The following is a 14,025-nucleotide window of genomic DNA, read 5'->3' on the forward strand; positions in this document are numbered from 1 at the left end:
TTAAAAACCAGCCAGAAAGTGAACTATTACTTTTAATCATGCTTAAACCCTGAATTGATATGCTCATAAGAATTATTTGCACATTGTGCTCAAGGTGCTTCTTAGATCAAGGGATTGCATGAGGTCCTGTATATCTCTGTTCAGGTATTTTTCCGAAAGTCTCTGGTCATAGGCTTATATGACTCCGCTCATTCCTGATTGTAACTACCATAAATGTATCAGAAAATATCTGATTTGAACTTGACCACAGTTCTTTGTTAAACCAGCTTCCTGTAAAGTGTTCCTCATTGCTTTTGCTTTCACTCATCTTGAAATCATTACCACTCATGCAGTTCCTATGAAAAATGTAATATTTGAAAATGATAATCCTGTTTCGGTAATAATTTTGGGATGGATTGAGCATTTTCTTAATGCTAGTTGATTTTGGCAGCAAGCGCTGTGAACAGATGCAGGACAACATCTGAGAAATTCTCAGTGGCCTCTCTTCTACTGAATGACCTTGGGGGAACTCAGCTTTGAATATTAACCTGAGCTTTTGGCCCTATAACTCTTTATTTCTCCCTTTTAGAACTTCACAGGCCTAACTCAGGCCTTTCAGCTTTTCTTCTGCTTCTTGACCAAGAAGGGACAGTTTAGCTGGAGTAGATATTGAATCATGAAATGGCTACTACTCTTGTTTTATAATTTTGTAACAGAATCACCATTTTATATTCAAATTGGCTGAATTAACTAGCTTGCGTATTTGTAAGCAATTGAACAAAAAAGTCAAGCAAAAGCAAACATGTAGCCAAGTGCCTAACTCACTTTATAAATAACATAGTGTTTCAACATGGAATTCTTCATTTTACTTAGCTTTGTGTGCCTCCTTATTGATTGGTTATAAACATCATAGTTTCTTAGCTAGCCAAATAAAAATGGCATCTCAAATGACACTTACATTTTATTGGCTTCTTTAATCTTTTGAAAAGAGGAAATGGAAGGCAGTTTCAATTAACAGTCTCTGTATTGTCATACATTTTTTAATATGAGCATTCTTTCTTGCATTCTTTCTTGCAAGCGTGATTGTCAGTTGATTGTCTGGCTTACTTGGCTAGCTAGCTAGACCAATGGTACTGTATAATCACACACGTTTTTTATTTGATACTTGTAAACTTCCGATCACATTCCAGGTCCTATACCAGGGCAAACATGAATACTCTTGATTAATTAGCTAGCTATTTGTGGTCTGTACAACTTGTCATGTTGTTCGCCATAAAAGACATCACAGGGGAGTTCATTGCACTTCACTTGTTTTTATGTGTTTTTCAACACGATTACTTCAGCTTGGTCATATTGTCACTACAATGCTGCCGCATTTCACATCATCTTGGGTGGGTTTTAGTCTGACGTCAAAGGACAGAGCTCGCATTCCCGAATACAGAAAAAGACTGGGGCTTCCTGAGTGCGTGCTTAAGTTGTTGGCTAGAGTTCCTGGGTTTCAGTTTCCTATGATTTCTCGGCCTGTTGCCCCAAGTGGAAATGTGGCTAATGCATCAGTCTGTTGTCCGTGGCTCCCAAGATAGTCTTGTTGTAGGATTGTATGATAGGATAGTCAGTTGTGATAGGGATGAGATCAACAGCAAAGAGCAGTGTTTCATCACACCATATTGTTTCTTCAGAACGTTAAATGTAGACCGATTATTCTATGAATAAATTTTTTTTAGATTTGTATAAAACTATGGTGGTGAGGATGGTGTGAAAAGTGTTCTCACTGAACAGAGAGATGTTTGAGTGCAAGTTCTCATTATTTTCATAGAGTCATAGCATGGCCAAAAACTGAAAGTGGAAATGGAGGAGGGGGGGTGGGCGGGTAGTAGCTCATTTTTGATTCCTCAGCAAATCCAAGGCCACAGTAGGAAAGGACTTTGGATTTCAACTCCTCAGATGTCTGGAAATGAGATCATTCACTGCTCTGGAATGGTATCTGTTACTTGTTTAAATCTCCCATTGCTTTGAAGTCAGGATTTGGTTCTTTTTTTAATTAGTAGAAGTTGTCCGAATTTGTGCACATCTTTGACAATATCTGTGAAATCTGGACTTTTTTGGTAGCCTATATTAAACATACACATTTCTGAGTAGTAAAGTTTTGTGAAAGGGAAAAAAAGGTGTATAAAGTAAAATGGAATATGGCTTTGAAGGGGCTTTGTTTTCGTGCTCTGGCACTTTTTGGCAAGTATGAAATCATTCCCCCACTTCAGTGTTTATAGCAGTTGAAAATGCCAAAACACAGGCATTTTCAACTGCTCTCTTGCATTTGGTTTTGCTTGTTTGCCCCTTGTGAATATGTGGTGTTATCACCAAAATCCCAGGCCATGACTCCCATGAGCAAGGGAAATAACTGGAAATGCAGCAGTTGAAGAAAGTGTATCATGTTAAAGTGCTGCATAGTGTAGCGGGTGGAACTGTAGAGGTATGCAAATGCCATAAAGCGTGGGCATAGTGTCCATCTATATTTAAGCCAACCTTTTTGAGTGGCTTCATTCTGTTTTTTTCATCAGTTGTTGTAGCTAACACATTACATTTATAAAGAAATGTTAGAAACATTTTGATAAATGTTGTTTTAAATTGACTGTAACTTTTGGCTGTAGGCTTATGGATTTACATTCAACAGATGACCGTCTGAGAAGTTTTTCACCTCTGTGTGTCCGACATGCGGTGAACATATTGGATTGTGGCCTGGTGTCGTACTGTAACAAAATACACATGCCCGAGTGTGCTTTGATTTCTGTTCCATTGCAGTAATTCTGGCTAATGTCCAGGGTTTTTCTTGCATTGAAATGTCTTAGGTGGGCCGCCTAGGCCGCCCATTTGCGCAAAAAACCCTGTAAAGCGATTAGAAATGGTCCGTAAATTTATTGGTACAATTTTGTCTTGAATGATACTGCAGAAACTGGCTACCTTCCTAAATTTTTGCGGTTTTTATAGGCCAATTGTCGGTTTATTTATACAACATCTGCCGACTTTTAACACACATTTATTGATCATTATGCAATGTAATTGCACATAATTCCATGAAAATATCTGATACGCTCTAATGGTTTATTCAAATATGCGGTCTCCTTGCAATGGAATGAATGGGAAAAGGGTCAGTAGTTGGCAACTCTATGCAAATACCCAAATGATGCAATAATTCGTTATGCACTTTAAGGGCGTTTTCTCATATAAAAGTCCGGACCAGTGTTTGCTAGATTGTTATGTTGTATTGGTCCAGTTCATTTCACATAACCAAATATCAAGCGCACCTTCTGGACAGATTTTGGTGGGAATATAAAAAAAATAAAATCTCAGCTAGACAAGCAACATAGAGCATCATGGGTGTTTCATCACAACCTTGTGGTTTATGGCTTTCCTTGGGTGTTCCACTCAGCAACACTATGCGTAAATAAACTGTGGTGAACATTTATCAAGCCTGTGCCTACTTAAAACCCTGACTCATAGGCAATATTTGGGAATCGAAATAGACATTGTTGTATTCAGGGCCAGACAGAGGCAAGCAATGTTATATCATAAATTGACTCTGGCAGAGTAGTTAAGGAGGCATTCAAGATTACAGGGGAGTAAATACGTTTGCCACACACACACACACACACACACGACTCATTTGTAGCTAGCAAGCTTTAAACTTTCGTCTTGCTCTAACTTGGCTATATAACGACCAAAACAACCTGCTGTGAACCTACAATACAACCGTTTACACTTTTTTTGTTGGGACCAGAGTCCACAAGGTGTGTTCAAAAAGATCCAAACAGTAAAAAGTTTGGAATGTCTGGGCCAAACAGTGTAGGTGTGAAAGCACCCTTAGTGGATTCTACTGTATCAACATACACTGGTTTTGCCTATCTGTGCAGATTGAAGTGAGAAATAAAATTATGAAAACCCTTTAATGTTGTGTAGGGTACAAGTTACACCGGTAAAGAATGGTGCATGCATTCTTTGAGGGAAGTTTTGTGTGACAAAACTGAAACTCATTTCAAGATGTATTGCAATTCCAATTCTAATCGTTTTACATTTTGCCCGCTCCCCCCCCCCCCCCCTTATTCACCCGCTATAGGCGGCTTGGAAAAAGCAATTTCAGATTTTCAACATTAACACAATAAAACAAATGGCTAAAGAATAATGGCAGTGCATAAAGAGCATAGATCCAGACATAACACAGTGCTGGAGACTCTTTAGTTTGCAGGTAAAGAGCATTGATTGGCTGAGTGGCCTGTCTCTTCATTCTTATGTATTCTTATGTTGGCAACAAATCTTTTTTGCAAATTTGATGCATTAGAACACTACCCCTTCACCTCCTTTTATGTACAGTTGTGTCTTAAATTTGTGGTCTGGTAGTCCGCCATTCTTCTGGACCTCAACCTACCATACCTATCCCAGAATTGCTGTTGAAATGCTACCAATTGTGGTTGTGCTGAACGGAATGTGGTGATTTTGGCTGTTGCCATATAGCTGTGTCTACTTCCGGTGTGTATTGTTTTTTGCCCCCCCCCCCCCCCCCCCAATTTCTGGTCTTATTGCATTCTTTTCAGGTCCATGACACCTATGACAATTGTTGTAAAGGGTACTTGCTTGTGCAACATATAGGCTACATATATAAAGGCTGTGGTGTTTGCATTTATAGTATAGTAAGTTTTCACTACTGTACAACAAGGTTCCCAATCGATAAATGTAGAGGGAATCATTTGGCTGTACTTCCTCATCCCTCATAACTAGCTAGCTAGTCTTGCAGAAAGTGGGGGGAAAGGAAGTGGTGATGCATGACAAAGTGTCTGAAATGTGAAGAGCTCAAATTACTCAAGCAAGGCTTGGAATCCAGTCAGTGCGCAGCTGTCATTGTTGGCATTGTAGAGGGTTAGAAAAACCACACAGCAAAATTAGGACAAATTATTTGAATAGAATTGTTGGAAATGTGTTGCAGCTTTCTGAAAGCATTTAAATTGGTGCGTTGCCAGGAACGTCAGTAGCGTTTTAAATTGCCATTGCCAAAAAATAATTAAATAGCCTTCAACAGTTTGCCTAGTTCTAAATGACAGTAAATGCAGAGTTGGTTCACGGTGTTATTCATTTTGGGAAGCGGTACATGGTTAGTGGTCATTTACCATCTTGCTGCCGTAAGAACTTTGTAAACCGTTTCAAATTTTTAAATCCTAGCTGATCACTGCATCCAGTATGGCGGCAGATAGCGGACACGCAGTGTCACCCATGGGTGCAGGGGATCAGTCAGCAGTCTGTCCCTGTCTCACTGTCTGACACACTCGCTGGGTGCTGTGTCTGCGTCAGCTGCACACCGGCTGAGACGCTCGGCTGGAGAAACCTCGCGCGAGAACACGATGTGCATGAATCCAACATGGCCAACATGCAGGCCTACTTCGCTCTCCTACTGCCTGTACGTTCCTATTCATTTAAGCGCAAAATAAAACTAGTTTTGACGTTTTTTTTTTGTGTGTTGAATTTCTAGCGATAGAGCAACAGTGTCGTATAATCATTCTGTCAAATGTTGATGAGAAGAGAAGATAATATAATACCTGTAGCCTAACCCCTTTAATTAAGCTGACAAAGTTAGAGTGCTTGGGGTGGAATGTTGAAAAGAAAATGGCAAACTAGACCCCGACCCTGTCTGTTACCTCTCATGGGATTGTCTTAATTCCTGAGGCTCTCCCTCCTCACTAATATTTTTATGCCACAACTGTGTAGCTAACTTGCTCACTTTGCTTTTTAGTAAGGTAGAAGCTTTGATTGTAGAGATTCACATCTTTTCTTCCCATGTGTCCCCTGTAGTAGACGTGGAATCATTGCATACATTAGGCCTAGATCTGACACCTGACTATGGTATTATGTGGTTTAGTACATGCATGCCTATCCATCCAGTTTGCTTTCCCACTATTAAGAACATATCTAAGTGATCTTTTTAGATGCATGCAAGCAATACATTTGGGCACATTTAATTTTGTTTTAGTAGAGGAACAGTATTAAAACCAGTCATGCAAGAGTTAAAATTTTTTCTCAAGATATCACGGTGTGTTCATTTCCTTAAGGTGCTGCTAAATCCCCCCTCTTTCTCCTTTAACCTATTATTAAAATACTTTGAAATGGGGTGATGGAATTGTTTATTTTCCAATGGATGAGTTTTTCAATTTAACAGGGCCATCCATTCGTGTCAGCCTATGATGCGTCTGCCGATGTTGTTTTCCTGAGACTGAGACTGTCATAGGCAGCTGCTCACAATGGGCAGCTTAATGTCCCAAACTCCCATCAAAAGCCCAGGGCATCATCGACCCCAGGCCATCATCGATCCCGGGGCATCATCACCATGCATCTACCGCGGAGTACGCCAAACAGAAACCTGTATCTCTTGTCAGAACAGACGGGGCTATTTTGACACTCCTTATTTGAGTAAAATGACTTCTTAGGCTTTTAGACTATTATTATTACTATTATTATTCAGTGACATCCGAGTCATTGAATGACAGTAGCCTACATACTGGTGCATGAAACGCTGGCACAGATTTTAGGAGGGGATAGTCTAAATGGCGATTTGCGTTGGATTTGGACGGTCTGGTGCTGTCCAGCCTGCAGTTTGGAACATAAGGGGGGTTAAGGTGTCAAACACTGTGAGCCAGTAAATAAGGCTGGCTGGAGTGGGACATGGCAGATAACATAAGCAACTAGTCAGCATAATGGGGCAGTATGGTTGTAAGGGTCCGCTTTGTTCCATTGGAAAAACGGGCTCATTTTTTTAGCCCTGGATGGCCTCAACGTCTGCAGGTACGTGTGGTTTCCTTTCAATCAGCAGCCAATTAAGGCCTAGAGAACAAGATATGTGGATTCTTAACCAATCAAATACTTCAACGACTGATGAATTGGTGCTGAAATGCTTTGAAAACCAGCAGACACTGCAGCTCGCCAGGATTGAATTCTGACACCTGTGATTTGGTCATAGGGAATAAGGTGGTGTTTTAGCACTTTAAAGGGACGGTTAACTTTCTGGGTTTTTATTTTATTGGTCCAGTTCATATATGTTTTCAGTTGGTCCAGGTAGACTTTATGTGCAATAAAAGATCTATTTGCTTAAAATGCATTTCTGATGAACGGAGAGCTTTACAATGGGTTCCATAGGAGCATTCGGGCAGCTTGTGCGATGTTTTCATTTAGTGGTGTAGTGCTATGCTAATTATGACCGGTGTGTCTGCTTTGTGGTAAATTATGACAGAGATTGGCTTGGCAGAAACCCCTGGAGGGTGTAACTGCGAGTGTAATGATAATAGAAAAGTGATGCCAACTGGTTTTTACGTTGTGGATATGCAGCAAACCTGAATTGCTATTCTAAAGATGTGATCAAATGAAATGCAGCGTATGAGGTGGCATATATGAAGTGGATAATGGAAGCTTTAACCTGTAAAATAGCTGCTGAAACTTCTGCTGCTGCTGTGCCAGTCTCATTGGTTTTCCCCATAATGTTCATCCTGCTGGAAGGCCTTTGAGCTCCTTGCCGTCACATTAGAAATGAGCTTGTGGTGAAAGTTCAACGGTGGTCACTTCAAGAGTTACTAAAGACTCATTTAGGGTGTGAGCTTAAATTTGTAGGCAGAAAATTCATATTCCTTTTTATATGAAGTGTGTCATTTGAAATATGAGAACTGGAGGACTGAGTCTGACGCGGCTTGTCCATTCTTGGGCCAGTTGCGTAATCACAGCCGGAGGTTTATGACTTGGTCTTACTGTAAATCAGACTCAGAACTGTAATAGGACGGAGAGGACAAAATTTGATAGGTATCAGGGTTTCCCCCAAAAAAGTTGTTGGGCCCGGTGGCAAGTATCTTTTGACAGGGCCTGGCGCGGGCCGGCGGCCAAGTGTCTTTTTTGACAGGGGCCCGGCGCGGGCCAGCGACAGACTGATGGCAGCATTAAGGTAGGGCCCTATAGTTTCTGTGAGAACAGAAAATTAAATTAAATTAAATTTAATTAAAATAAATAGCCTAATATCAAAGTTTTTGCACTCTACAAAAAACTTGGAAACGTCCTGATTGGCCACTGATTCTTACAGCCTTGGAATGCTGGGCACATTTAAACATTTAAAAAACTGTCTAAGGTTTTTTGGCTTTTACAGTAGGCTACCTTTCCTCCTTGATATTATCCCTAAATGGCACCAAGGAAGTATCTGTGTTACTGACTGTTTGGCTAGCTAGCTAAGTTAGCTACATGACCACGTTGTTATAAAATTTTTCCCGACCGTGAAAACTGCCTGACTTGTTTACATTTTGGACAGATGTGGCTCCTAAGTAAATCTATTGTTATTTCCATCGCAGCACTTTAGACACATGCAATATCGAAAAAATTCGGAAATTTCTTCTTACCGTGAAGACTGCCTGACCCTCAACCGTGGCGTTTTTTCCCCCAAAGATGGTATTTCTAGATATAGCCTAATTTGCCGCTGTGTTAACACATTTATACGGTTTCCGGGCAGGTACTCTTCACCGTAAGAAGAAATTTTAGGATTTTTCCGATATTACTTGTGTCGAAAGTGCTGGGACAGAAACAACGATGGGTTTACTCTGTAACCACATCTGTCCAAAATGTAAACAAGTCAGGCAGTTTTCACGGTCGGGAAAATTTGTATGACAACGTTGTCGTGCACATCAATGTCATCAAGCTAACGTTATTAATAAACAAGTTAAGTCGTTATTTCGTTGGCGATTAATAAGTCATGTAATGTTACAATATATCGAACGTCACATTCATGCTACTGGTTTAACGTTACCTACACACTGCTTAAGTTAATATAAAAAAAATGTACTTACCGACGAGATGAAGTGATAACGCAGTTTGTAACGAGGTTAGTTAGCCTACTAAATAAGAAATGGTGGCTTGCTAGGTAACGTTAGCTTGTGATAGTTGGAAGCGTCAAGTGTTGAATGCAGAGACTGTAAAAATGTTGAATGTCACTCTACGCACAATGAGGGTAAAGGACACTGATCTCAGACCTGCTGTTTTCCTATTGTGTTCACGTTTTAACCAACAGATGTCGCTGATGAGCTTTTCAACCGAGCAGCCCCACTGTCACTGTAGTTTAAAAAACATCTTAAAAATACTTCTTTTTTTTTTTTTTAATAAAAAAATTTCCCCGATGCTTAGGCCCGGCTGGGGGTCAGCTTAGGCCCGGCGGGCCGCCGGGCTTGCAATACACTGGCGGAAACCCTGGGTATGACATATTGAGAGGCAGGCCTGAGAGCTAACTGCCTTACTAACACAGAATTCAATTTCAGTTAGCCAGGGGGTGAGGACGCTCGTTTTTATCTTTTATTGAGTCAGTGTTTAAAGAAAGAGTCAACTTTGTGGAGGTTTAAAAAAAAAAAAAAAAAGTTTAAGTTTTTGTTTTAGTTTTATGTTCTTTCACTTTTCAACTGCAGTGCAATGTTGGATATTTTAGACATTTACAGAAGTTTCTGACAACCTGCTGAGGCTGGACTTGGTGATTGCAGGTTATTTGTTTAAAGCTATAGAAAACAGTTCAAGTTACTCCGAACAAACTTGCACAGTGGTTTGTACATATGTAAATGAACAGATTTGTTAGCGTTGTGGCGTTGCCTCTGAATTGAGATGATAAGAGGTAAATCTCCATATGGCCTGCGTACAATACAGTAATCTCCAAAAGAGCAATCCAAAAATCGCAAGAAGATTTTAGCAGAATAAATAAATTTTAGAAGAATAAATAAATAAGTGGGCTTGTTTCATCCTTTAGTTCCTTATGTATAACTTTTTTGATTTTCAGAAATAGCCTAGTGCATCATTAGCTTGGGTGGGGGGGGGGGGAGTTCTCATTAAGCGCCAGATTTTAATTTAGCTAATGGCTACATTCAGGTAGCAGTGAAAAATCACATTGTGTTATGCTGTGCAGGTGGCAGTGAAAAATCACATTCTATTACGTTAACTACCACACTGTGAGGCTGCACACTGTATCTCCAAGCCTAATGAGGAACCTAATGTAGACGAGCGCTGTGAAAAATGGTTTCATGGCAGAATAATGCAGAAAATACTTTTAACTGCTGCAGCAGAAATCCTGCTCTAAAATGTTGGACTCCATAATCTTGAGGGCTTATTCTTTGCTTACCCTGTGGTAAAGAACGATAGAGGAAAAGATTATTTAGATTTTTACTACAGCTTTTCATTTCATGTGTTTTCCGATTTTTTGAGAGATTTAGTCCTACGTTAGCCCTACAAATCACTGTCATAGAAGTGTTTGTCACATATTTTCGCTGTGGTCTGAATGTAACCTACCCCTGAACATACTCGCTTATGGAGGTCTCTGTTCAAGGCAATTTGTTGTGAATGCTTTGGATTTCTGGTAAGCTTTGGGAATTGCATTACATTACATTTATTTGGCAGACGCTTTTATCCAAAGCGCCGTACAAAAAGTGCATTTCATGGTCATAGACAACTACTAAACACAGGTTCAGTAAGATACAATACTTATTTTGTACAGCTATTACTAGCCAAGAACAGAGTTTAGTTCACACAGTGAACACTATTCAGACCTAACCTCTGCAAAGCCAACTAGGCAGAAGAATAAGCTACAGTATTAGGACAAATACAAATTACCAAAAAGGGGAATGAGCCCTTTTATTGTTTCTGTGCATATTTGAAAGTGGAGCATAGCATTCTTTGCATTATTTTATAGTCTTTTGAAAGATTCTTCTAAAACAACCAGGTTCAGGTAAATTGTATGGTTGTCAGGGTTTTTCCTGGCTCAGTATACGGCTTAGGTGGTGACTTTGTGTCACAGCGACTGAGGTTGGTCCATCTTTACTGTCACCGTCAACTTGGTGCATCGTCTCCCTATATTTAGCTACATTTAGAATATAAAATTCTGGTCTTAAAGAGACGATCACAATGCGTTGAGATGAAAAAATGAAACGTGACCAAACAAAAGAATTGGAACAATATAAATATGTATTGAAAGGTTACATATTGTATGTGCCACAATTGCGGGGGGGGGGTGGGTTGGGGGCTATAGCCTATAATGAAGGACTTACACATTGTAAGGGGGTCACAACTGGAATAGAGGTAGCCTATTTGGAATAGTAATATGTCTTGAAAGGCATTTTCTGCTCAAAACCTAGGGTGCAATATTAATCAACCTTTTAATGCAGTGAATCCATACAAATGCCAGCTTACTGTATTTTAATTATTTTTATACACTCACTCAAAGAATGCTTGAACTCTCCTTTTTGTCACTGGTGTTACTTTTTGTCACTGGCGTTACTTGTACCCTACAGAACATTAAAGGCTTTTCTCAGAATTTCTCAGTTATATCTTGGAAATGATTGACAATGTTTCAGTTTCCTTAACCACTTCATCTAAGTTCTTGGGCATCTTAATTTGGAAACCTCATATTAATTTCTTAGATTAAAAGGGAGCGTCTAAAAATAGCATTCTTTTGAATTGTTGTGTTCATCCGTCACTGATGGAAGGTGCACTGCTGTAACACCTACACCCTTGTAAAGTACAGACTCGTTGCACTTTGATGCAAAAAAAATCCCCGTCTTTATCGGTAAAATCTCTAGAGATAACAACATAAATAACTAGGCAGTCCCCTTCCCCAAAGGAGGGCAGAAATTGACAGCCCAGTTTGATGATTATGGTGTTTTATAATCCAATAACTGTCCGCAACAAGTCAAACAACTGCTAATACTACTGTGATTGTATCGATATTGCTAAAATCCTTCTCTGATCCCTAAGCAATCAATCTGCTCTTTGTATACAGGGTAGCAACAGTCAATATTCATTATGCATTATTTCCATTGAGCTGAAAGCGTTTTTATGAGCATTTGAAAATTAGCATTTGTAGGCACGTAAATAGAATGTCAACGTGAAAAGTGTGGTTTTCATAAAAGTGTTTTTGTTTTTTTAATGAAAAAGCAATATCTTGCCTTACAAACAACAACAAAATGATCTAAATTCGACATTCCAGTGCAGAGTAAATGACCTAAAAGCGTCATGTAGTGACACGCCCACACCTCCGCACAACCCCGCGGGAAGGTGCCGCGTTGCCTGATCTGGTCTAAATGCAACTTAAGATCTACCTATCCTGACTACTGCCCATGCTTGGAAACCCTGTATACGTTACAGTAATCATACAGTGTGTTCAGGCTCGTTTACACAGCTTTCGAACGTAGCTTACGGCTTCCTTCTAGCTGAAACTACGGCTTAGCTATTCACATTGCGTTTTCGCATAGCGCATGAGTGGAAGCTTAGCACATGCTTTATTGGGGCTGGATTTGTTTATCAGCAAATGCTTTGCATAAAAGACACTGTAAATCGTTTCTGATTCGATTCGTTTCTTCTTGTGAGCTCTCACTGTTGATCAGGATTAACAGCAGTCTGCCATCTGATTACAGGTCAGAGCACTCAGCGAGGTAAAACCAAGTAGTTTGATTGTTTCTAAGGAAATTTAGTTTGTGTGATAACTAACCATTGCAAATATTTTGTACTGAGAAACTCTCCAAGATGACAACATTTGACTGAAATACAGGACTTAGTCAAAAATAGAGAATGGGTAAATAAAGCATATTTGTTTTGTGGGGTACCACCGTCAATGGAATTAGCATCTGGAAGTCGAATATGGCTGGGGAAAAAAGATATGTACAATATTCCAATTTGGAGAAGTTTTATGCCATTTGGAGAGGTTTTCTGGAGATTTGGGCCCACCTTTGGGAAAACGCATGTCAAATTTTACTGCTTTGTTTGTCTGGGTTTGTTCTGTATCAGAAGTACGTATAATCAGTACAGAATAAAGAAAATACTCAACAATTTTTGGACTTCTTTGTTATTCTGAAGAAATATGTCCAGTATGTTTATGGAGTGGGACTCCCACAGGATCAGGGGATTTGGACATTTTCTTACAAATGTGCTCTTTATTTCAAGCTTTAAGCCTCATCTGTGCTGTATATCATTTTGGAGACAATGGGGTATATTTGAGGCAAGGAGGGGTTCTTACAAAAAGCCCTTAAGTGGGGTTTAAGGGGTTAAAGAGATTTCATCCAAAAATGCCAAAAATACTGGCATTTAATCAAAAGTTAATACACTCTTAACAAAAAAACAACAACACTGAAGTTGTATTACTCTATGGTTTTCCTTTACATTAATTACTGCTTTTTTGAGCCAGATATCTTTTGAGCCAGTACTCATCATGCTGAACTCCCCCGTATTCGTCTCCTTCAAACACGTTGCATTCAAATCGTACCACATGCAGGCTACACAGCTCATTCATAACCCCTCTCTAACAAATTGGCTATACTCAACATTTTTCAAGTAAACATTCTCCACGCAGCAGAGTTTGTCTTCAAAGCCATTCAAATCTGCTCCCCCTTGTTTAATAGCTTCTTCAGAATCATCAAGTCATCGTTATAACACAACATTATTATAACACAATATGTAAGAGACCACTTCAGTTTTCTCCTACACGAACAACCATGCCTCAGTTCTTTCTTCATTTGAGAGGAGCTAAAGTTTTTTATGAACTCATTTCACGTTATTTGATCTTTGTCCCCATTGGCTAAAAACAAAAAAATTCAAACGCCATTTAATTTGTAACTGATTTGTCTATTGCGTACCTCAACTGTGTAATATCTACAATGTGCTAATCCACAAGAGCATGTCTGTCTTGTTTAGGGAGCCACTCGATAAACCCCTGGGGGTTCCTTTGCTGCTCATGAACCATAACTACTCATGATTACTTTTAAAATGAATAAGTCCACTTATGTATGTTTCATATCTTTTCTTTTTATTTCCTGTGCTAAATAAATAAACGGAATCTGCCAAGATAGGCAAAAACAGTGTAGGTTAATACAGTAGAATCCACTGTAAATAGAATGCATATTTGCATAAACCATTTTCGCATATTTCGGTTATTTTCTATTTGAACTTTATGCTGATCATGAAAAAACAAACATTGACCAAAGTGGAAATGGCACTAAAATTAGTCCTAAGTGG

At 39.4% G+C, this 14,025-nt stretch overlaps 1 protein-coding gene across 13 annotated transcripts in view; it reads left to right on the forward strand.

The window, feature by feature from the left end:
* The window catches only part of LOC135250543 (probable ubiquitin carboxyl-terminal hydrolase FAF-X), a 73,078-nt gene that overhangs the window by 2,958 nt on the left and 56,095 nt on the right, over positions 1 to 14,025 (forward strand). The gene's annotated exons all lie outside the window — the stretch shown is intronic.

The sequence above is a fragment of the Anguilla rostrata genome, chromosome 3 (assembly GCF_018555375.3).
Source record: "Anguilla rostrata isolate EN2019 chromosome 3, ASM1855537v3, whole genome shotgun sequence".
In the NCBI taxonomy this organism is placed as follows: Eukaryota; Metazoa; Chordata; class Actinopteri; order Anguilliformes; family Anguillidae; genus Anguilla; species Anguilla rostrata.